The sequence below is a fragment of the Rattus rattus genome, chromosome 3 (genome assembly GCF_011064425.1).
Source record: "Rattus rattus isolate New Zealand chromosome 3, Rrattus_CSIRO_v1, whole genome shotgun sequence".
NCBI lineage: Eukaryota > Metazoa > Chordata > Mammalia > Rodentia > Muridae > Rattus > Rattus rattus.
The window spans coordinates 156,232,294-156,258,886 of record NC_046156.1 but is presented as its reverse complement, the minus strand read 5'-3'; positions in this window follow the sequence as shown (position 1 = coordinate 156,258,886).

Genomic DNA, 26,593 nt, shown 5'->3' with positions numbered 1-26,593 from the left:
TGAACCCACAGTGAACTAGACTGTCAGGGGAGGGCGGCAATGGGAGGAGGGTGGGGAGGGGAACACCCATAAGGAAGGGGGGGAGGGAAGGGGATGTTTGCCTGGAAACCGGGAAAGGGAATAACACTCGAAATGTACATAAGAAATACTCAAGTTAATAAAAAACAAAAAAAACAATGAAAGAGCTGGTAGAATAAATCATTACAAGCTTCCTTTCATTGAAGGAATTAGACAAATAATTAGTACTTCAGAGTTATTGATAAGTGAAAATGTGAGATAACAGTTGTAGTAGTGGTTTTAATGAGAAAATTTTCGTATAGGCCCATGTGATTGAGTAACTAGTCTGTAGCTGGTTGTACTGTTTAGGGAGTTGTATGAAATCTGGAGAAGGCATAGATTTGCTGGAAGTAGTTACCAGGGAGTGGGATTTGCATGTTTATAGCCCCAGCCAATTTCCAGTTCTCTGTTTTCTGGTGTGCTAAAGAAATGTGATTAGTTAGCTTCTGAATTCAGTCACCTGGTGTCATGTTTGCTCTCTCCAGTTATAGCTTTTATCTCCAGACTCATTGACATAGAATAACTTTTCCTCTTGCATGCTTTGGTCTTAGTGTTTTAGCACAGTAACAGGCAAGGAACCAAGACAAGTGCATCTGGTTTTCATATAGGTAATGATGTAGGAAACTTATATAATGACTCTGAGAATTGTTTTCCCTTATAACTAAAACCAGAACAAGATTCCATTCTCTTTAGAAAATAACGTGTGGCATTTTAATTACCTCAGGTAGACTATTCAATTATTAATTTGTGATACACAAGACATTCATAAAAGCAGACATTACTAAGCCTATCAAAGAAATAGCAAAAATGGGAGAAAATTATTCTATAGTTAACTGACAACATATTTGTCACATAGACATAAATTCAGGGGCTGGAGAATTGGCTCAGCTGTTATGAACATTTGTCACTCTTATAGAGAACCTGGGTTGGATTCCCATAATGGGTCACAACTGTCTTTAACTCCAGTTGCAGGGAATCTCATACTCTCTTTTCACCTCTGTGGGTCGTAGGCATATATGAAGTACACAGTCATATATGCAAGCAAACACGTATACACATTAAATGTTAAATTAAAATGAAAAATAAAAAGGAAAATTTTATTTCTATACCTTGTTGGATTTCTAAGCTCTAATGATAGACTGTCCAATAACCAAAGAGTTATATAGTATATAACTGACATGAAATGAGTCTTTTTTTCTTATAAAGGACAAGATTTAATTGGAGCTAGCTTACAGGTTCAGATGTTTAGTCCATTATTATCAAGGCAGAATGCATGGCAGCATCAAGGCAGGCCTGATGCTGGCGGAGTAAAAGTTCTATATCTTGTTCCGAAGGCAAACAGAACATTGGCTTCCACTCAGCTAGGAAGAGGGTCTCAAAGCTCATCCCCACAGTGACACTGTTCCCTCAATGAGGCCACACCTACTCCAATAAAGTTTCACCTCCTAATAGTGCCACTCCCTGAGCAAAAACATATTCCACTCTCTGGCTCCATAGACTTGTTCAAACACACGAGTCTACAAGGTCCATACGTAAACATAGAATAGTGCAAAATACATTTAGTTCAACTTCAAAAGTCCCTATAGTCTATAGCAGTCTCAACAATGTTAAAAGTCCAAAGTCTTTTCTGAGGTTCATCTAATCACTTAACTGGAACCCCTTATAACTTCAATATCAAAAAAGCAGATCACATACCTCCAACATCACATGATATATATTCCCATTCCAAAACTTCATAGTGAGAAAATACTGGACTAAGGCAAAACCAAAATCCAGCTAGACAAACTCCAAACAGCATCTTCACATCTAATGCCAAATTCCTTTCTGCTTTGTTGACTGCAGCACAATTCTCTTTGGTTGTTTCCACTCCCTGTTAGCAGCTCTGTTCAGCAGGTATACCACAGCTCTGGAAACTCAAACATCTTGGGGTCTTCAAGGCAACTTCAACATTGCAGCTTCTTGTTCCAATGTCTGGGCTCCTCCAAAATGCTTGGGTCACATCTACAACTCTGCACACTGTTCCACTTTAGTCTCTAGTTGACTCCATTCCACTGTTTCTGCTGTTCTTGGTAATGGCATCTCCAATACGCTGGGGTCTTCCACTGCAACCAGGTTTCATCAATAGCCTCTTATAGGTTCTCTATGTGGTGCCAAACTTCAGCTTCTTTGTATGACCCTTCTAGTCCTGGGCTGTCAACTGCAACCCAGGCTTCACCTTCAACAGGCTTTTCCTGGATTATCACAGTGCCATGCCTCAGCTGCTCTCCACAACACCATCATGTTTAAAAATCCAGTATCATCTGGGCAATTCTTACACACTACCAAGTCCAGGTGCAGTACAAAGTACAACCTTGGCTATCTCTGGAACACAGCTTCTTTGTGCTCTCAGAAAGCATGTCAACACAGTGTCGCTGGTCTCTTACTCACTGCTAATTTCTTAGCTCCAGCTAACCAGCATCAATTTTCCCAGTAGTCATTCTATTCCTGACTCTAAAGCCAGAGTCACATGGTCGAAGCTGCTGAGTTCTGCTGCTTATTGGGGATGGAACATGACCCACTTCTTCTGTTATATTATCACCAGGTTTCTTTTCCAATTCCTTCACTACCTAAGCTTGGTTGTCCTGAAACTTGCTGTGTAAATTGACCTTGAACCCAAGAGATTTGCATGTCTCTGTCTCCCAAATGTTAGACTTAAAGGTGTGTACCACCACACCTTACCTTGCTCTGTACCAGGCTAATCTTGAACTCAGAGTTCTGCTTACCTCTCTCTCCTGGGATTAAAGTCATGTACTACTTTTCATGGCTCAAGATCTGGATCAAAAAACATGTGTCTTCCAGCTTCAAGATATGGATCACGAGTGTACTTTTCAATTCTGGATTGTAGTTTATTTCAGACTAAAAATCCAAATGAAAATCATAGCCAAGTAATAATCCTAACATGATATAGCTATTTCTTGCTCAACTGGAAACACATAATCAATATGGTGGGTGGGATCTTCTCCCAAGTTCACTACTGTCTTAATCTGTTTTTCTCCTTGAAGATAAGGTTCAGCTCTATTTTTCTTCTTGGTGCCCTTTTATTCTTTGAACCTTATGTTTTATACTTTTTCCCCAAAGCTTGCCACACTTGATTAAAATGCTATTCATGAGACTAAACCAGAGAACAAAGTCTCTGCCGGCCTTTTTGAGACTCCCTTTGTCAATGCAATTAATATAAATCTCTTTACCTTAGCCTCAGGGAGACTCTTCAGAAAAGGGCAAAAGCAGACACATTCTTCACCAAAATAGCACAAAATAGTCTCTAGGCCACTTATTGAAATTCTTCTCCATGGAAACCTCTTGGGCCAGGTCTGCATAGTTCAAATCACCCTCAGCACCAATGTCTTTCATATTCCTACTTGGATGGTCCATTAATCCCTGTTTAAGGAAAAAAAAAAAAGCAGGCATGGTCAGGCCTAGTCCAGCAATTCCATACTTCTGATACCAACTTCTTTCTTAGTTAAGATCTTCATTGCTATGAAGAGACACCATGACCAAGGCAACTCTTATAAATGACAACATTTAATGGGCCTAGCTTACAGATCCCAAGGTTCAATCCATTATCATCTAGGCAGGAAGCCTGGCACCATCCAGGGAGGCATGATGCTGGAGGAGTTGAGAGTTCTACATATTGTTTGGATAGCAAACCGAAGACTGGCTTCTAGGCAGCTAGGAGTATGGTCTCAAAGCCCATCCCATGGTGAAATCCCATGGAATGAGTCTTAATATAAACATGGGAATAAAGTATTTTGTGGTTAAGAGGGGTTTCCTGTTGTAGATATTTATTTCGTTTGAACTAAACACTTCTCATTTTCATAAGTCGCCCCCCCCATAGGCTTGCCCAAACATATGAGTATATGGGGGCCATACCTAAATATAGAATAATGCAAAATAAATTTAGTCTAACTTTGAAAGTCCTCATAGTCTATAGCAGTCTCAATAGTAAAAGTTCAAAGTTCAAAGTCTTTTCTGATCGCTTCTTGGCCTTTTGGCTAAGATCAAGTGCAAGGTCTCTTTTGAGATTTGTCTAACCACTTTGCTGTAATTCCCAAAGCAAGACAGAAAACCAGCTTGGCAAACTCCAAACTCTGCATCTCCATGGCTGATGTCAAAGCAGTCTTCAGATCTCCAACTCCTTTTCATCTTTGTTGACTGCCACAAACTTCTTTCTCCTGGGCTGGTTCCATTCCCTGTAAGCAGCTTTCCTCAGCAGATAGCCCACAGTGGTGGCATCTCTTACATCTTGGGGTCTCCAAGGCAACTTCAATATTACAGCTTCTTGTTCCAATGTCTGGGATCCACACAATCTTCTAGGCTCCTCTAAAGGGCTGGCATCACTTCTCCAGCTCTGCCCTCTGTAGCACTCTAAGCTCAGGTTGATCCACCTCATTGCTGCTGCTGTTCTTGGTGATCATCCCATGGTACTCACATCTCCAATACACTGGGGTCTTTTGCTCCAACTAGGCTTCACCAATAGCCTCTGATAGGCTTTCTTTGAGGATTTCCTCAAATCCTTTGCATGACCCCTTCAGTCCTAGGGCATCCAAGTGCAACTGAGGCTGCACTTTCATCAAAGGCTTTCCATGGCCTCTCACAGTGCCAAGCCTCAGCTGTTCTTCATGATGCCTTCATGCCCTTAAAACCAGTACCACCTGGGTGAATTTTACACATTACCAAGTACAGCTGCTGCAGGAGGTACAACCTTGGCTATCTCGGGAACACAGCCTCTTTGTTCTCTCAGAAAACACTTTCCAGAAGATTTCACCTCAGTGATGCTGTTCTCTTTATCATCACTAATTTCTTAGCTCCAGCTAACCAGCATCAATTGTCCAAGCAAAATTCTACTCTGGACTCTAAAGTCAGATCCATGTGGCCAAAGCTGCCAATTTCTGCTGTTTGTTGAGGCCGGAACATGGCTCCCTTGTTCTATTACATTATCATCAGCTTTCTGTTTTCCAGCTCCTTCACTGCCTAATTTTGGCTATCCTAGAACTTGCTCTGTAGATTGACTTTGAACAGAGATCTGCATGCTGCATGCCTGTCTCCTAAGGACTGACATTAATAATGTGGCCTACCAAGCTTGGATTTAAGTTTTTCTTCACCCAGAACTTGCTCTAGACTGGCCTTAAACTCAGAGATCTGCTTGTCTTGTGCCTCCTAGGATTTAAGATTTGTACTACCATGCCTGGACCTAAATTTAGCTGGGTTGGATCTTGCCCCAAGGCCACTACTTTCTTAATTCAATTTAATATCCTTGAACAGAAGATTCAGCTCCATCTCACTTCCTGGTGTCCCTTTAATACTCAATCCATATATTTAGTATTTTTCCTTTCTCAACTTGCTCATTTTCATTAAAATGATCTTCATAAGAGTGAACTTTAGTAATGGTAGAACAGAATTTACACCAGGCTATTTTGAGACTCCCCTTTTGAAAGCAAATAATCTAAATCTTTCCACCTTAGCCTCAGGAAGTCTCTTCAGACAATGGCAAAGAGTAGCCACATTCTTCCCAATATACCGCAAAAGTCGTCTCTAGGCCACATGATGAAATTTTTCTCCACAGAAACCTCTTGGGCCAGGTCAGCACAATTCAAACCACTCACAGAAACAAAGTCTTCCAGGATATCCTTCCTTCTAGGATATCCCATTAAGCCCCACTTACAGCATTGTAATGCTTTCCAAACCCAAAGTTCCAAGAACCACATTCTTCCAAACAAAAGCATGTTCAGCACTATCATAGCAATACCCCAGTCCTTTGTAACAACTTCTGGCTTACGGTTTTACTGCTGTGAACAGACATTATGACCAAGGCAACTCTTATAATGACAACATCTAATAAGGTTCAGAGGTCCAATCCATTATCATCAAGGGCGTGCATGGCAGAGTCTAGGCAGGCATGATAGAGGAGGAGCTGAGAGTCCTACATCTTAATCTGAAGGCCACTAGGAGAATACTGGCTTCTAGGCAGCTAGGATGAGGGTCTTAAAGGCCACACCCACAGTTACAGACCTACTCCAAAAGGGTCACATTGTTGGAGTACTAATACCACTTCCGGGGCCAAGCCTATACAAACCAGCACAGATGCCAGGAATCATTTTTTAAGTACATGTTCCACACATGCTTGAGTAGCAAGAAGCAGTAGGTGGCTTGGGCCAGCAGAGCCCTCACAGCATTGGCATATCAGATGCTGTTGACACCACCGGGTAGCATCATGATGCTCAAATCTAAAGCAGGTTAACCTTCATCTTCTTAAGACAGTGAATGATATTGATACCAATAATCTTGTTACTGGGTTTATACTTGTTGTGGTTTGCCCTGAAGGTTTCTGTATTTTGATGCTAATTCCACTGCCCCAAGGACAGCTGCCTAGTCACATACTCAGAACTCAGGTGACTTCAGCAGAACCACCTCCCCATTGAATTTGTAAAGTACAGGTGAGGGGCAGGTACAGGATAGAAGGAAGCCTGTCATTGGAGGAGAAGAAAGGATGGGCAAGAGAGAAGTTTGAAGGAAGAGGAGGAGACTAGGAGAGAAAGGAAGAGACAGGAGACAGAGGAGAGAGAGAGGGGAGAAGCCATGGCAGGTGATGTTAAGATTCTGCTCTGTGTATTTACGGGTTGTTATTAATGTTCTCAAGGGATGGATGGTACCGGGCTTTGTATGTTTAAGTGGGCAATTATATCTTATCAGTTGGGTCAAAGGTTATTGTGTTGTATGTTCTTTTATGTGAAGGTTTGAGTGTAAGAAAGCGTGTGGCTGGGATGTGTTTCCGCCAAGATATCCAGCAGATATCTTGGGGCACCGCGGTGCAGACCAAGCGGGGGTAAAAGACAACTAATTATTTATTTTTATATTATTATAACAACATATACTTTGCTTTATTTTTGTTACATTGTTTGTATAGCTTCTTAAGTCCTCTGAGATAAATTTTTTTTAGGTAGTTTCCTTTAAAATGATTTTTAAAATTTTTAGGTGCCTACAAAATAATGGAGTTCATTATGGCATTTTTACACACCTGTCATATTGAGTGTACTTAATCCCCTATTCTCCCTCTCCTGCTAGGCCTCTATCCCTCCTCAAATACTCCTTCATTCTTTTTTGATGCCAATTTTGTTAACATTTTCTTTTTCTTCCTTAATGTCTCTTGCTTCACTTTCATGTTCCCTTTCTGTTTTTGCAATACACAGAGACACAAATTAGCATCTAGAATATATAAAGAATTATCAAAATTAAAGAAAGAGACACTGAAGAAAGGGGAATAATCAACTGAACAGATAATTCTCAAAAAGTAGAAATAAAAAAGCAAACAAATATTTACAAAAATGTATATCTTTAGTCATTAGAAAAATTCTAATTGTATCAAGTTTTCCTTCATTGTCGTGATAAAGTATAAAGCAAAGAATAAGGGAGAAAAGGATTGATTTTTAGATCAATCTTTTGCAGGGACAGTGTGAGACATCTGAACACTTTAGTCAGAAAGCAGAGATGAATGCTTTTGCTCTGACTACATTGTAGCCTTATTTGCCCTAAGACTCTAGCCCATGAGATGTGGGCATCTCCAATCAGGGTGGACCTTCCTTACTCAGGTAAACCTTTCTGGAGCTTTCTCATTGACATACTATGCATTTCCATAGTGATTCTAAAGATTCTAAATTCAGTCAAGTTGACAATGAAGATTTATCATCACAACTTCACTCCTTTGTTAACCTAATCCATCATTTTAAAACAAAACATTCTCCTCACAGTCCATGAAGCCCTATTCTCACCTCACCATGCAAACTGTGTTTACTTCAGCTCTATAAGAGCCCAAAATTATATCAATATCAGACGTTTAAGTGTACATTCTGTAATGAGATTCAGGCAATCTCTTAACCTATTAAAAGAACTAAGTACATATGTAAAGAATATTGTTCCATAGACAATGGCAGAGAGTAAGCATTCTAACTGCAAAATAATAGAATGCATGTCAAACCAAAAGTAAAATAAAAATATTGGATCAAAAAGACCAATACCCAACAGGGCAAATACAAAGTTCTCCACATCTGGCTTGTCTAACCACACCTGAAGTTCCTAATGAAATCAACTGGGCTCCAAAGGCTGTGGGCAGCTCCAGTCCTCCATCTCTGCAGTCTGAACTCTCTCTGTTTGGCCCAATACACTTCGTTACTGCAGATTATCACAATTGCGGCATACCCCAAATTGTTGGAGAGCTAACTTTGTCTTTACCTTCCTAACTTAGTCCAATAGCCTCTCAGGACACCATTGCTAGTAGTTTGATCCCACTACAACTTCATGGTATCAGTCTTTCTAGAAGTAGGATGCCAGACTCTATCCATTCTCACTTTTGCACAGTTAATGCTTGGACAACCAGTCCTCCATGGACAACACTTTAGCTGCTCCCTCAGTGTAACTCCCCTTCTATCAGCACCATAGTGGTCTCTGTGTAACTCAGTTGCTGAATTTGAAGAAATACTCCCTAGAAAGAAAAATACTTTCCTGGTTGTTTTCAAGCAAGAAAACTCTTGAGAGACATTTTCAAGTTAGAGCCTCTCCTTTTAAGTGTGAGGTGAAGTCTTCATTAAGATAGCTTCCCTGTAAACCCAGCACTGAGCAGGATTCTCTTCAGAGATGGTAAGTTCTTTATCGATTATTGTAGATGCCAGGGAGTGCATGCTGACAGGAACCTGACAGAGCTGTCTCCTGAGAGCTTTGCCAGAGAATGACAAATACAGAGATGGATGCTGGCAGCAAACCATTGGACTGAGAACAGGGTCCCCAGTGGAGGAGTTAGAGAAGGACTGAAGGAGCTGAGGGGTTTGCAACTCCATAGGAAGAACAACAATATCAACCAACCAGAGTCCCCAGAGCTCCCAGAGACTAAACCACCAACAAAAGAGTACACATGGAGCAGCCCATGGCTCCAGCCGCATATGTAGCAGAGGATGGTCTTGCCAGGTATCAATGGGAGGACAGACCCTTGGTCGTGTGAAGGCTCAATGCCCCAGTGTAGGGGAATGCCAGGGCAGGGAGGATGGAGGGAGTGGGTGGGTGGGGGAGCACCCCTATAAAAGCAGTGGGAAGGGGAATGGAATTGGGGGTTTGGAGGGGAAACTGGGAAAGTGGATAGCATTTGAAATGTAAATAAATATCCAATAAAAGAAAAAAATGAAAAAAAGTACCATTTTCTTTCCATCAACCTTTCTGTCAATTTTAAGTCATTCACATTTTTTTATTTACCAAACTGTAGTTAAAATGTTTTTCCTTTTATCTCTGCTCTGTGGGAGGGTGGGGTGTACCCTCTCAGAGGCAAGGAAGGGGAAGTGGACCTGGAAGGGAGGCAACATTTGGAATGCAAACAAATAAAACAATTAATTTTTTTATTTACCAAACAGTTTTTATTTTTATGCTCAACTTGATGGGTCTCTCTCACTGTAGACCAGAGTATGAACAGTGAACAGTAACCATTCTACAGCCTGAATGCTATCTTGTCTTGACATTTCTTCCAACAAATCAGTTTATAGCTTTTAAATACAGGACAGAATAGGATGAAGCCAGATACAGTACTAGAATATGACATGACTGGCATTTTGCCCAGTTCTGCTCTCTCTCTGAAACCTCATGATCTCTACCACCCACATTTATTTTAGCATTCTGTTCTCCAAACCTCCTACCAGAATGGCCCACCGCTCTCTGCCTCCAGCATTGTAGGGCTTCTTGGGCCTTCAGTATTTTCCCTGCAGACAGCTCCAAAGGCCTGAGAATCATACAGGGTTCTCCATCAGGGACATCGCAAGTGCATTGATGCTACTTTCTGCATTGTTGCCTTGCTCTGTGGCAAAATACATGACAAGAGAAATTTAAGGAACAGTTTCTTTTGCCCAGAAGTTTGAGTGTACATGAAAGGGATGCAGGTGGTCCTACTGACAGGAAGTAGAGAGAGTGATATATGCTATTTATATTTTTATTCAATCCAGGACCTCAGCTTCATGGGATGTTGAGGCCTACATTTAAGGTAGGTCTTTCCTCTCAACTTGAAAATTGCACCCCTACTCAGAGGTACATTTCCAAGGAAATTCTAAAGTGGTCAATTAAACAATGAAAAACAACCCCCACGATAGTCACCCCCTAGTTGTGTATTTATGATTAAATGAGAGCATAGTAAAAGTATTAAAAGCCAACCTTGGGTGTATGCATTCCATACTTCTTGTTTAAAAAGATATATCGACAGAGCAACAGAGCTTATTTCACTAAATAGAATGACAATTCTTGAAATTATTTGTAGTTTGTCATATTAAGAATTTTTACCATGAGAAAACTTTGAATGTTTTTACTTCTACTGCTGCAATTAATTTTCCTTTACTTTTTAATAGCTAAATTTTGAATTATATTTAAGCCTTATTAGATATGTTGCATATATATGACTGAGAGATATGTAGAAATCCCTTTTTACGTTGACCTAAATTGTAAATCTCTTCCTTTCTACAAGTGTTCACTCTACTGCCTTCTTTGGTTTTGCTTCAATCCCAAAATATGAAGCTTTGGTTAATCCGAACAAAGAAGAGTCTTTTCAAATTTTAGTAATATTATTTAATCATATAACACCTTAAGATTTCTTTCATTTCTCCTTCAACAGCAAACAATGTCTATTTTCTAACACTTTCTGTTTGCTCCATTTTAAAGAATCCATATTTTCATTCTGTGTGCTATTAAACTTGATGTGGAATTTTTTTTGTACTCTTACTCTAAGATTATAACAAAACTCATTGAAAAGTTTCAGGGTTGGCTCATACAAGTCCTTTTATCTCCCATACACACAGGACGTTGAACTGTGTGACTGGTGGTATTTAACATGTAGAGAAATATCAGGAGTGCTCAGGCACAGAGACTTAGGCATTGAGACAGAACATCTCTCAGAAAAGGGTGAATAGATGGCAACATGACCTGTACTTTGTGCTGTGGGTATAGGTGTTTACTGGTCCATTTTGGTAAAACAACATAGTCAAAAGAAAGTCAGAGAGGACATTTGGCATTGCATCCCATTTTTTTTCTAATAAAGAGGCTTTGGGTTATAAAGCATTCTGTGAAAATTAGTCATGAACTAATAGAAACTTAGACTGGTGTCTGATTGATTGCATAGAGTGCGGGGTCCTTTCCTTTGCATCATGAATGTTTTGGTTTTATATAGAGTTGATTATTTGAAAGTGGAATGAGAGGAAATGCAATCTAAAGGCATACCGACTAAAACGCTGGTTCAGTGACCAGTGTCTTGTATCTCTTGTTGGTTATGCTCTTTCTTGCTGTACAGTTGGACAACTCAAAACTATCCCGTGAATTATGTTTAAAAGCTACACAAAGGCACACTGACCCTCCAGTGAACTCTCACCGTTTGTATCAAGGGTACTATTAACAAATGCTATTATTTGTTAGATTGTCAAAGGAGGGTTCAGTATTAGAAAAAGATTCTGAGCATACATAGGTGGTTGAACCGTAGGAGGAACAGAAAGGCCCGCTGCTAAAGTGATGGCCACTTTTGCATACACGGTGTTATGGTGGCCACAGAAGTCAACTTCTCTATAAGGACCATACTGAAGCCTGCCTGAGAGCCTAGAGATTGGTGATGCAGCCAATGGCAGCCAATCGGGAATTTTCCACCTGGAGGACACCTGCTTGGGACCAATGGGAAGTGTATGGAGGGTATAAAGGGCACTCCCTGAGAATTAATAAATGAACTTGCTGCCCCATTCTCAACTGCTTCTGGGGTCTGAGCTGTTGATTCTGCGCCTTCTCACCCATTGCCCCCAAGGGGGATGCTGGGCAGGACAGAGGACTCAGACAACATTGAGTAATAATTATTCTTTAAAAAATAGATAGGAATATAAATGACAATCCTTTTATAAATCAAAGCAATGAAGCCTTTGCCCAGTTTGATTACTTGCCATAGAAGTTGCATCCCTGTAAAAGAACAGAGAATGGAGTGTGACTGGGGAATCTGAGTAAAAACACATGTGTGTGGGAATCAATGAACATGCTAATCAAACTTGCCTTGAAGCTACCTTTCTATCTATCTGATCTACCTTGACAGTCATTTGTGGTGGTTGCTTATTTATACTGCAAGTCAGATTTCATGCTCAGCGATTGCTACACAGTAGCAAATTAGAAACTGCATTGATTATAACTAGGTAAATGCTAATCAGAAATTTTCCACTGTCATAAATTAGGTGTTGGTCTAACACTCAGTGTTTGTTAATGGGTCCTGAGGGCACAACACTGACAGCAGCAGCGCCTAGAGGCTTTACTTTCTGGATCTTTCTGTGTACCTGTTGGCCTTATTTTCTGCTATCAGATACTGTTGCCAAGGCAACTGCCTCCTCTGTACAGGCTTAGAGAAGCTGCTTCTTTTTGGAAATGGGCTCTGGACTGGTTGCCGGAATTTTGCTTCTTAAATTCAGGACTCTGGTGTCACATATGTAACCATTTCATTGGCCTGAGAAAAATAGAAAGTGCAAAAGTTTCATCAATTTTTTTTTTAATTCTCAAGGGAAGCAGGGGCATTTATGGGAAAAATAATACACAGTCTTTTGTTGTGACACATACTGGGCTGGTAATGAAGGAAAAGAAAGAAGATTATTTTCTTTATTTAGTAATTAAAAGGGAGGGAGGCATTACTGATGTTTCCAAAAATGATTCAGAAGGGTCATGGCTTGAGGCTAATTCCCTTATTGGAACCTTCCACACAGGGAAAATCAATTTCCATAAATAAAAAAACAATGGAATTGTAATACATTCTACATTTCTTTTGAAAAACAATTTACTATTACAAAAAGAAACAAATATTCTATTTCAGTCTCGTGAAAATCATTCATACAATCTATATTCTTTGCTTTTTTCTGTCTTTATTTCTTTTAACTTCTGCTCATATTAGACTTTAGAAATGAGAAGAAACCATGCACCCTCTGGTCTACATTTTGGTGTTTGCTGCATATTCATTTATGAAACTATTCTTTCCAAGTTTGAGTTTAAATGATTATAAACTCTTCATATTTAAATGAGGCCAGGGAATGAAATCAGTTTCTTGTCTCAGCTTTTGTCCTTTAAGCCATGTAGAAGAAATATGTACCTGTGGGACAGTGGGCCATGCCAGGAATCGTGGTTAGGTTAAGTAGGTCTGAGACTTCAGCACCCAGGCACCACATGAGATGGTAAGTGTTTCTCGGCTCCTTACTAGATTTCTGGCCCAAAACACATGACCATACTTTTTTTTTTCCTTTTTTTTTTTTTTATTAACTTGAATATTTCTTATATACATTTCGAGTGTTATTCCCTTTCCCGGTTTCCGGGCAAACATCCCCTCCCCTCCCCTTCCTTATGGGTGTTCCTCCCCACCCTCCCCCATTGCCGCCTCCCCCAACAGTCTAGTTCACTGGGGGTTCAGTCTTAGCAGGACCCAGGGCTTCCCCTTCCACTGATGACCATACTTTTTATGTCAGTCAAGTAGCCCAGAACAGAATTTTCCATGCTAATGAGGAGTTTAGAGGCCCTGAAGTTTTAGCCAACAAGCTTTCCTTCCTAGCTATTCCCTTCAGAGAAAGGTATTTAATCTCTGATCCACCCGAGGAGTTGGTGCGCACCCATTTTTCATGATGAATAATCAATAAACAGTTTGGAACCCAGGACTTTCTCTTCCATCAAGAACCACCATAGGGAGCATGGAGAAGATCTGTGCCTATGGAGCTGTAGCCTAATTCTCCCACAGAAAGCCTCTCTATGTTCTCTGACAGCCACTGCTAAGCTAAGGACAATCACAAATGAGCTAAATTGGAGTTCCCCATTACTCTGGCCCTGGGCCAGTAGTCGTTCTGCAGGGACTTCAACTTTGTTCCCAACTCCTCATGACCCAACAGTTCATGGATGTCCAGGAGTTTGGGAGCCTCTATCCTCGGAATCCTCATTGCAGGCCCAGGGACTCCCAAACCTCAGTCTCCTGACTCCTCTGTGTAGTTTCCAGTGGTCACTGGATTCTTTGGAGTTGGAAACCACAGATTCGACCTCCCATATCTTTGGCTGTGTTTTACCACAACCTAAGCAGTTTATCAGCACTTCCCTTGAGCCACACACTTAACAGTGGCTGCACAGGGTAGGCAGAATACAGGCCGACATGTACCTTTAACTATGTTAGAGTTCTTCAAGAAGGTTGAAGACATCAGTCATGGTTTGCTGGGAACACTGGCTATGGACTTGTACCTTCAAGAAACTTATTAGAAGAAATATTCTCAGAGCCCCCATTGGTTTGTTCTTTGGCTTCAGAGGGATACCAATGCCAGGATATTGTTTTTCTATAGCTTTATATTCAACAAATGAACATAGGTGTAGTAATAGAAGCTATACCTTCCTATACATGCTTATCAAACCATCTATATAGGTTTGAGAACTTTCTATATGTGAATATGTTACCTTTCCTGTTATTGGAGCATATATATTGTCCACATATTAATACAAATTAAGCTAGAAACAATTTATTTATATAACTCTCTAAGGGGATATATTCCTTAGTACAGGACATGCAGGGTGGCTAGGGTCAAACCATGGTAACTGGAGCTTGTAGGACTTGTTACATGTTGGTCTGTTGTAAAGCAGAGAGCTTGTGGCTATACCCTCCACACCCCTCTCTTTGGTCTTATGTCTGCCAGCCAGACTGTCCAAAAACATATCAACTTTCACAAACAGTGTCGCCAGAGGGGGGACAATGTTCTTAAATCCATACACTGCTGAGCCTATGGGAGTACATTTCTTATTTAAACTATCACAACAGGTCCATCCAAGGTGTTTTAAAGATTTACAATCAGTCCTGTCTTCTTTCCACAGGTGTTGGAGTTGCAATTCCACAGGTCCCCTCCTCCTGCCCCTAGCAACTCTCTTGGATAACCTATTCCATTTTGGCTTTAGTATCTGAGTGGCTTAAAGTGACACAGCAAGCGTTTACTTTTTCAGGCTAACTGTTCTCAGCACAGCAGTGATGCTTTGCAGACACTTCACCAAGTTCCAGCTTCTCAGAGAACCTATTTAGCAATGGATGAATTGGTTCATCCATTCGTACTGAGCCTGCAGGAAGCCAAACAAGGAGCATGAATTCAAATACAATTCAAGGACACTACAGCATTATTTCTCAAGACATTTCCAATGTAAAACCATTGAGACTTTCCTCGTGAACTACTTGTACTACAATTCTTCCTCTTTTGTTCTATACAATGAATTAAAAATATGGGCATAACTATTCACTCTGTCTCAGGTTTATTTTCCTTTAACAATTCAGACCATTCATAGAACCACTCATTATAGCAGCCATTACTTGTTCTTCATGACACTCTGGAATTTCATGAGAATGACACAATATTTATATGAGCTCTATTGATAAAAATTAATAGTTATAGCTGAGGGATATTTATGAAGAATCAAGTTTATGTTAATCAACTATTATATTTGAATAGATCATTAAAACAGTTATAAATTCTCAAAATTATGTTGCCCGTCATAGTATGTTTCTCCATCCTCTGTATGAAGTTTTCCTATGTACTGTAAAATAGAGAGAATACACATTTTCTTCTTCTACAATAACAGAATATAAAATGTGCTTGCCTTTGGTGGATATTTAATATGTATTAACATCTGTAAGAGCATTATTTTGAAACTTATCCAAAAAACAATCTGATTGGGAAATATTGTGAAGTTAATAGGGACAGAGTACTTTGTGAGTATGTCAAACTAATGCATGTTACCTTGATGCTATTGTCCAGTTAAAATATTTCAGTCCACCTCTTAGAAGACATTGAGTTATGTGTTTTTCTTCTATTACACTATTCTCTGTTGCATTGTCTCCCACTGTCCTGTTTTGGTTTTTTAAGATCTGCTCCTCATGAAGGATTTTGGATATAATCCTTGACCACTTGGACAAGAGATCTTCCCATGTTGTCCATTTCCTCACAGAATATGAAAACCCATTCAGGGACCCTTCGTGAGTCTAATCAGAAAAAAGTACCAGGAAATGTCAAACTTACAATATTGGATACAATATTTTCCAGGAAAAATTACATTCTGCTTAGCAAGCTCATTGACAATTGTCAATCATTGACAACAGACACTGTCATTTGCTTTCTCTGTTGTGTCAGTCCCATTTCAGTCAGATGTTCTTTCCTCCAAGGACTAAATTTGAGCACTCCCACCTTTTGTACCTGTCTGTGGTGTTCATTCATATGCAGATGCATGTTCCCAGGTGTGAAGGTGCAGATATATGTGCCAGTGTGCATGTATGAATATAGGCTAGAGGTTTTATCAGGCTTTCTGTAATTGCTCTGCATGTTATTGCCCGAGTCAGGGCTTCTAACAGAACATAGAACCCCTGATTAGCTAGTCTACCTAACCAGTTTCTCCTTGATGTTGATCTATACCTACAGAGCTTTGGGGTGACCAGGGAGCAGAGCTGTGTATGTGGGGGGCATGCTAGCTCTCCTACTCTTACACTGCTGCTGAAGTCTGCCCTCCAGTGCTTATTATTGTTCAGCAAGGGAGTTTATCCACAGACTTCTCCCTACAGCTACTTAATAACAACACTCTGTCATTGCCCAGTCCTTTATGTTAAAACAGTGTTCCACTAGAAAAAGCAGATGGAAAATAAAGCATTATTGCAGCTGAGAACTATTATAAACTGTTTAATCAAAACAATCCCCGTGAAGCCATTGTTTTTAATAGCTAAGTAGTACTCCATTGTGTAAATGTGCCACATTTTCTGTATCCATTCCTCTGTTGAAGGACATCTGGGTTCTTTCCTGCTTCTGGCTATTATAAATAAGACTGCTGTGAACATAGTGGAGCATGTATTCTTGTTTTATGTTGGAGAATCTTTTGGTTATATGTTCAGGAATGGTATAGCTGGATCCTCAGGTAGTACTATGCTTAGTTTCCTGAGGAACCTCCAGGCTGATTTCCAGAATGGTTGTACCAGCTTGCAAATCGAAGGAAAAGCCATCCAGAGACTACCTCACCTGGGGATCTATTCCATATACAGACAGCAAACCAAACCAAGACACTATAACAGAACTTCTGGAGATATTATGCCTGATTTCAAGCTATACTCAGAGTAATAGTAATAAAAACCTGCATGGTATTGGTATAGAAACATCAGGTGGATCAATGGAATCAAATCAAAGACCCAGAAATAAACTTACATACCTATGTCAACTTGATTTTTAACATAGAAACCAAAACAATACAATGGAAAAGGGAGAACATCTTTAACAAATGATGCTGGTTTAACTGGATATCTTCAAATAGTTCCAGATCTATTACCCGGCCCAAAACACAAGTCCAATGGATCAAAGAACTTAACATAAAACCAGACACCCTTAATCCATTAAAACAGAGAGTAGAGACTAGCCTTGAACTCAATCATACAGTTGACCTCCTGAACATAACACAAATGGATCAGGCACTAAGGGTCAAGAATAAATAGGACTTCATGAAACTGAAAATTTTCTGTAAGTCAAAGGACAGGATCATTATGACAAAATGGCAGCTTACAGATTGGAAAAAGAACTTCACTATTAATACATCTGACAGAGAGATACTATTCAAAATATTTAAAGAACCCAAGAAGGTAGACACAAACAATCAAAATAACCCAATTAAAAAATGGAGTACAGAGCTAAATAAAGAATTCTCAACAGAGGAATCTCAAATGGCTGAGAAACACCTAAAGAAATGTTCAACATCCTTAGTCCTCAGGGAAATGTTAATCAAAAAGATCCTAAGATTCCACCTTACAGTTATTAGAATGGCTAAGGTCAAAACTCAAAGGACAGCACATGCTGGTGAGGTTATGGAACAAGGGGAATACTCCTCCATTGCTGCTGGTAGTTCAACCTTGTACAATCACTCTGGTAATCAATTTGGTGGTTTCTCAGAAGATTGGGAATAGTTCTACCTCGACACAGATATACCACTCCTTGGCATATACCCAAAATATGCTCTACCATCCCACAATGGATTATTCATAATAGTCAGGAACTGGAAACAACCTAGATGTTCCTCAACTGAACAGTAGATAGAGAAAATGTGATTCATTTATACAAAGGAATATTACTCTGCCATTAAAAACAAGGACATCATGAATATCTCAGGCTATTGGATGGAACCTGAGAATATTATCCTGAGGGAGGTAAACCAGATCCAAAAGGAGATGAATGGAATATATTCACTTTTAAGTGGATATTAACCATAAAGTACAGGATAACTACGCTATAATCAACCCAAAGAAAGCCAAATAACAAAAGAGAGCCCAAGGGATGATGGTTGGATTTTTCTCAGAAGGCAAAACAAAATACATATTTGAGATCGAATGCAAGGAGGGAACTGGGTGTAAGAGAAAATAGGGATGGGGGATCGTATTTAGGAAGAGCAGGGTAGAGACAAGAAAGATTGGCTGGTGGAGGCAATCTTTAGGATATGACATAAACCTGGAATGGGGAGAGGCCCCAGAGGGTCTGTGGGGGTGACTCTAGCTGAGACTCCTAACAGTGTGACATATGTATCCTGAAGTGGCCACTCCCATTAGAAGAGTAAGAACAGCAATGCGCCCATAAAGCTTTGGACCCAAAATGTGTCCTGTCTACAAGATAGGCAGGGACAACAATAGAGCAGAGACTGAGGAAATGGCCAACTAATTACCTCAAAATGAAACCTGTCCCATGAGCAAGAACCAATTAACAATTCTCTGTTATATTTGCAGACAAGAACCTAGCATAACTGTCCTCTGAGAGTTGTCCAGCAGCCAATGGAAGGAGATACAGAAACTTTCACCCAAACATTAGATGGAATTGGGAGAAAGATTGAAGGACCCACCCAAGGAGAACTGGGAGGGACTCTGTGAAGACCAACAGAGTCGACACACCTGGACCTTTGGAGGCTCCCAGAGACTGAATCACCAACCAAAGAGCAAGCATGAGCTGTACCTAGGACCCCTGCACATATGTAGCAGATGAACAGCTTGGCTTTCATTCTGGTCTCCCAACAGCTGGATCAGGGATTGTCCCTGAGCCTACTGTCTGCCTGCCTGTGGAATCTGTGCTCCTAATGGATTACCTTGTCTAGCTTCAGTGGGAGAGGATGTGCCTAATCCTGTAGTGACTTGAGGTTTAGGGGTTGTGTTGGGGTGTTAGTGTATGCGATAACCACCAGAGGGGAGTTCCCCTTCTCAAAAGAGGGGCTAAAAGTAGGAAGGGGGGAGAACTTGTGTGAGGGTGTACTAGGAAAAGAGGGTTGAATATTGGACTAATATTGGGTTGGAAAGTAAATAAATAATTTAATAAAAAAGTGTGCATGAGTATACAGAAAACTATATCATTAGGAAAAATTATGACAATTTGAAATGGCCAAATTTTATTTAGTATCTGAAATATGTTAGATAATTATCACAAATTGTTATTTCACTAGGGATACTTTGTAATGAAGTTTGAGATATAGGCTTGCATCCACAGAAAAATATGATAGTTTATTCTTTTATGATTTTAATTAAATAGAGAAATAACTATAGAAAATAGAAAACATCTAGGGAGAATATCATTATTTATTCATTTGAATTGGCTGCTTAGTTTATATATATTTCCCAGAAAATATCCTATTAACAATTTTAGAAGGGAAAAGAACAGTCAAAACTGTAAATTTACTGCGTTAGTACTGATAATTTTCAATAATCTGGTTGATGAGTTTGGACAAATGTATATCCACATGACAATTATTATAATAAAGTCATATTTTCATCACTACAAATAGGTTTATGTTATCAGCAGTTCCAGTCAAATGCTGTCATCCTTTCTATCAAATAATTTTATTCAATTAAATAATTCTTGTTGTTTTACAATTATATATATATATGTATATATACATATATATATGAACATCTTTTTCTACTCAGCATGCTGGGGGTTGATCAATTTTAGTGCTAACTAAAATCTGTAAGTTTAAAAGTATTTGCTTTTATTACTTTTTGTGTGTGTGTGTGTAGTGTGTGTGTGTGTGTGTGTGTGTGTGTGTGTGTGTGTGTGTGTGTGTGCATTTAAGCACAGTGCCTTTAGAGAAGATGGAAGAGTGCATTGGATCCCCTGGAACTGGACACTAGGTAGTGGTAATCTAACCAACATACATGTATAGGCTCTGAACTCACATCCTGTGCAAGAGCAATTCATGCTCTTAAACAATGAGGCATTGCTCCATACATGTTTTGATATTGTTTTTATTTTCAAGACATCTTTGAATAATTTAAATAGTTAAAAATTTTAAGGGTTTGCAATCCTTTGTATTGTCATGTTTTTACAGTTAATAAAAAAATACTTTCACATGATTTTAATGCCAACTGTTTATTTCTCTTCCGTTAAGTGTACAGTAGTAGAAAAGTAATGGTTAGCATGTATTAGTCAGTGGAAGATATGGAAATTACTTCTTGTACAGGCTGAGTAACTGTGTCCTCCTCACTCGGCAGCACTTGGTATGGGCACCCTTCCTCACTTAGCCATTTTACTAGATGTGTAGCAAAATTTTCTTAAAGTTTTAATTTTCTTTTTTCATATCACTTACAAAGTATTTCTCCATGTGATTATTTTTGTTGTCTCTTAAGTAATGGGGTTCTTTTACTATTCTGGATATATTCTTTAATAGGGAATTATAAGACTTCCATTCTGTCTGCCTTCTCTCACATATTATTTTTTGGGTTTTCAGGGTAATTAAGTTTCCTGGCATTGTGTAGAGCAGTAAGTTAAAGCAATGGAGCCTATACTGGCCTTAATGGTGTGATTCTCCACCACAGTTTCCTGAGCACTGAGAAACAAAGCATGTATCATCTTGCCAAACACTTTTCTGAAAACAGTTTAAAAATAATCACAGTATAAAAGAATGACACTATGGCTGGAGAGATGGCTCAGCTGTTAAAGGCTCATCTCACAACCTCAAAAAAACTTGATACCAGTTTGTCAACTGCTGCATTCATATATTTGCCCTAAATGCTTTGTTTAATACTGAAAAGATTTTTGTCTTATGGTGTATATGTATGTGTCTGCTCGTATGTGTGTATGTGCACAAGCATCATTATGCATGTCATGTGAAGGCTGGATGTAGAGGCTGGGTGTCTGCTACTATCATTTTATGAGTCATCCTTTTTTAAAAGGGGTCTTTCACAGAACCTGATTGCCAGTGACTGTCTAGACTTGTTAGACACTAAATTCCAGAAATCCACTTGTCTCTGCTTCTCAGCATAGGATCTAGAGTAGCAAGTAGCCATTCCCGATTATTTTATACTCAGATCTTCATTGTTTGCATGGTAAGGACTTTCCAATTGCACCACCATCCCAGATCATCGCCCGTGTTTTATTCTAGAAAATTTCAAGTTTTAACTTTTATGCTTAAGTCTATAATATATTGTTGATTGGATTTTATGCATAATGCATTTTAAAAAAGGTCAAAGTTGTCTTTTTCATGTTAGTCTGTCTTTTTACAGTGGCAGAAACCAGAATGTGAAAGAGGCCACTGGGATGGAGTTAAGATCTCTCTGGAGGAAGACAGCAGGACACAGGTGCTATGGAGAAGGAACCACTATGGAAAGATGCCTGGGACAAATGAAACTCAAGACGGATGATCAAATGAATACTTCACTCCTTCTTTAAAAGGGGAACAAGAATACCCTTGGCAGGGAAGAGAGAGGCAAAGATTAAAACAGACACAGAAGGAACACCCATTCAGAGCCTGCCCCACATGTGGCCCATACATATACAGCCATCCAATTAGACAAGATGGATGAAGCAAAGAAGTGCAGGCCGACAGGAGCTGGATGTAGATCTCTCCTGAGAGACAGCCAGAATATAGCAAATACAGAGGCGAATGCCAGCAGCAAACCACTGAACTGAGAATAGGACCCCCGTTGAAGGAATCAGAGAAAGAACTGCAAGAGCTCGAAGGGGCTCGAGACCCCACATGTACAACAATGCCAAGCAATCAGAGCTTCCAGGGACTAAGCCACTACCTAAAGACTATACATGGACTGACCCTGGACTCTGACCTCATAGGAAGCAATGAATATCCTAGTAATAGCACCAGTGGAAGGGGAAGCCCTGGGTCCTGCTAAGACTGAACCCACAGTGAACTAGACTGTGGGGGGGAGGGTGGCAATGGGGGGAGGCTGGGGAGGGGAACACCCATAAAGAAGGGGAGAGGGAGGGATTAGGGGGATGTTTGCCCAAAAACCGGGAAAGGGAAAACACTCGAAATGTAAATAAGAAATACTCAAGTTAAAAAAAAAAAAAAAAGAATTTATCTGTAAGGAGGAAGTGAGAACAATACTGAGGGGGGTGGTAGCAGGAGGGGTTGAAAGGTCTTAGAGAAATGTGTTTTGTGTCTACATAAAATTGCATGCAGTATATGTAAATGTATGTTTATACATATATAAATAGCTAAATGAAAATATGCCATTTGAGGCGATAACCATAGACCATATGACACAATCTCCAGGACTTCCTTCAAGTTATACGGTCAAGGGAGACTATGAAAACAATACAGGTGATTGCAAAAGCACTTGGTTAAATTCCAGAAAGTTTAGGTAAAGCCTTATTGCTGAAAACACTGTATACTTCAGACACAGGATTGGGGGGAATCAAGCTAATCTTGAATTGACCTGAAATCCCCCTCCATGAGGTCTGTCTCTCATAGTACAGGAAGAGGCTACGAAAGCTGCCGGGGGAGGGGAAAGAGATAAATAATTAAGATGCCTACCCAGCTGTGAAGTCTAAAAATCACTACCATGCCCAGCTCAGCAGATATTCTCAAGACAAGCTCATAGTCACCTATGACTCCAGTTACAGAGAATCTGATCTCTTCTGACCTTCATAAGCCCTACATTCAGAAGTGCATACCACTTGTTACACTGACATGTATGAATATATAAATTAAAATTAAATAAAATAATACCTGGAAAAGAATTTATGCCATCAGATATTCTATCTCTTCATATTATACTCTTTATTTGGGCTGTTAGATTAAATAGCTTTCCATATAAGTTTTTCATAACTCTTTGATTAAGCCTTCTCCCATTCCCTCAGTTTGCCATATGCTAATACCTTCCATGTTTGAATATTAGTTCTTCCAATATTCCCCATCTCTAATCTTATTTGACCTGTTTCTGCACTTCTGCTTTCATAGTGAGTCTGTCCTCAATTACATGGATTGCACATATACTCCAAAGTTAAACATCTGAAACAAAATACTCAATCCACCTAGAAAAGAAAGAGTACTACATTTGTCTTTCTGATCTCACTTAGTACTATCTTTTCAGGTTATTCATTTCTCTATAAATTTTGTGATGTCATTTTTATTTGTAGCTAAGTAATATTCCACTTTCTATACATAGTAAATGTCCACTATCCATTTATCAGCTGATGGACATCTGGGTTGGTTTCATTTCATAGCTACTGTGAATACAGAAGCCAGCGCTCAGCTATAGATGGTCATCTATAAGAACTTTTCCTAACCTAAGGCTCTGGAAATCTCAGAAGAGTGAGTGGAAAGAATGGAGGAGACAGAGAATGGAGAGAAGTGCAGTGAAATCCTGTCTTCTGCAAATGACATGACAGATATACAAGTCATCTCGCCATAGCTACAGTTGACTGCACAAAGACAAATTAAAGCCAGTTTAAATTCTAGCGTGGATAGAAAAGGGGTCCTGAGACCCCCATTCCTAGATGAACAGCCATTAGCAGTTGGTGGTGGATGGAGAGTTTCTTTCTGTGGGATAGGTACATGACCTCACATCTGCACATAGTTAGCACTAACTGGATTTAATGCGCTATTAACAACAACAATAATAACAACATGAAATAAGAGATTTTGGGGGAAGTCAGTGAAGGTGCATAAGATAGATTACATTGTATACATGCATGAAAATTTCAAGGAATAAATAAACTATTGTTAAAAATTAAAAATAAGGGGGTTGGGGATTTAGCCCAGTGGTAGAGCGCTTGCCTAGGAAGCTCAAGGCCCTGGGTTCGGTCCCCAGCTCCGAAAAAAAGAACAAAAAAAAATTTTAAAAATAATAAACTTGGACATATTAGTTCAAGATACTTAGGGATGACTAGGCATATCCACAGTCAGCGTTGTACTAGATTTATCTCTGAAATATATGTTGTATACAAAATTTTAAAGTTCCCTTTATACGTCTGTTCTGTATATAATAGACTTGTTTCAAACATTAAAATAAAGAGATTGACTACCACGAGTGTGATGGGCAGAATATTGGTTCTGCTCACATAGTGCACAATGAATCTCGCAGACTTCTCTATGCCATCCTGTGGCAAAAGGACCTTGTAAGTGTGATATAGGTTAAGAACTAAAGAAGGGAGATCAGGCTGCAGGATCAGGTTGGACTCAAGTCTAATCCCATGAGTTCCTTAAAACTGAGAAACATTCTTGGCTAAGGTCAGAAAAGTGTGGCAGGTCAGAGAGCTATGACCTTTCTGAGCAAGGATGAGTGCAGTGGCCTCTGAAGCAGGAAGCAGGGATTTCAGAGGACTGACCACCGTTATTAGGGCCCTGAGGATATTGGCTTCAGCTTTGCTTGTCTGAACTCAGGCCTGCAGAACTATAAGGAGATCCACCAGTACCCTCTAAGCCAATGAATTTGTGAAAATTTGACCCAATTACAATAGCATAAATGAGTAAAATCAACCATGAAGGAAGTGTGCTACTGGTTTTTATTTTTTGTTGAGGTAAAATGTTAATCTCATAGAGTCCAATAAGGCATGTATGCTCCTGCTGAATTTTATGAAGGAATTTGTGTACACTTTAAATTATTTCTTTTCAAATATAGTTGACAGATATCAAGCCATCTTTGTGTTTCCTGGATAGGTTACGTTCTCAAGTTGAATTTTCTTTATAATTAGAGGGCTTTTCAAATTTCTTTCATGATTTTATAAGCTCAATAACTGTTTTTTAATTTAAAATAAAATGTTTTATTTTATTTAAAAACTTGAATCATTGTTGGTTCTAATGTATTTTTATTGTTTTTAATAACTGTAGGATCTAATGCAATATACTCTTTCAGTATTAAGATGCTTTAATTGTAGTTTCTCATTTCTCTGTGTTTTCTTTGGGCTCATGTATGTCAAATAACTAAATACATACACAATCAAACTATCATCACTTAGACTTTGTTCATTGATTTTATTTATTGGATATTTTCTTTATTTACATTTCAAATGTTTTTCCCTTCCCTGGTTTCCTGTCCATAAACTCCCTATCCCATCCCCTCTCTCCCTGTTTCTATAAGGGTGCTCCTTCACCCACCCATCCACCCATTCCCTCCCACCTCTCCACCCTGGACCAAGGGCCTCTCCTCATATTGATGCCCAATAAGGCCATCCTCTGCTACAAATGCAGCTGGAGCCACGGGTCGCTCCATGTGTACTCTGGTTGGTGGCTTAGTCCCTGGGAGCTCTGCGGTGTCTGGTTGATTGATGTTGTTGTTCTTCCTATGGGATTGCAAACCCTTCAGCTACTCCTGTCCTTTCTTTATCTCCTCCATTGGGGACCCCATGCTCAGTCCAATGGTTGGCTGCGATTATCTGCCTCTGTATTTGTCATGCTCTGGCAGAGTCTCTCAGGAGACAGGTTTATCAACATGCACTTCTTGGCATCAGCAATAGTGTCTGGGTTTGGTGACTGTATGTGGGATGGATCCCCAGGTGTTGCAGTCTCTGTATGGCCTTTCCTTCAGTCCATTTCCACTTATTCCCACAATAGGATTATTAACACTAATGTTTATATGATGTTAACAGTTATTGTAGCATTCGTATTGCATATCTTTGAAATCACCAAAAAAAATCTATCCTTTAGCATCCCAACAAACAAATATAACTTATGGAGTACTGAGTCACATGCTTCTGCATTTCCCATCTACCTACACATTATCAGCTCACACATTTCACACATGCTTTACCAAAACCTTCATTTACTGCTTTTTAAATGTATCCTATACAATCTTTCTCTCATTGTACATATTGTAGCTTCCATTAATATCAGTATCTCCTAACACAAAACTTCATATACTGTTTGCTGTAATGTTCTCAAGTGCTGACTAATCCCCTGAGCTTTATGCCCAAGAAAACACTAATTTTGTGGTCACTTTCTTTTTTTTTTTTCCATTTTAAAATTTTTTCCATCTTTATTAACTTGAGTATTTCTTATTTACATTTTGATTGTTATTCCCCTTCCCGGTTTCTGGACCAACATCCCCCTAACCCCTCCCCCCTTCCTTATGGGTGTTCCCCTCCCCATCCTCCCCATTGCCGCCCTCCCCCAACAATCACGTTCACTGGGGTTCAGTCTTAGCAGGACCCAGGGCTTCCTTCCACTGGTGCTCTTACTAGGATATTCATTGCTACCTATGAGGTCAGAGTCCAGGGTCAGTCCA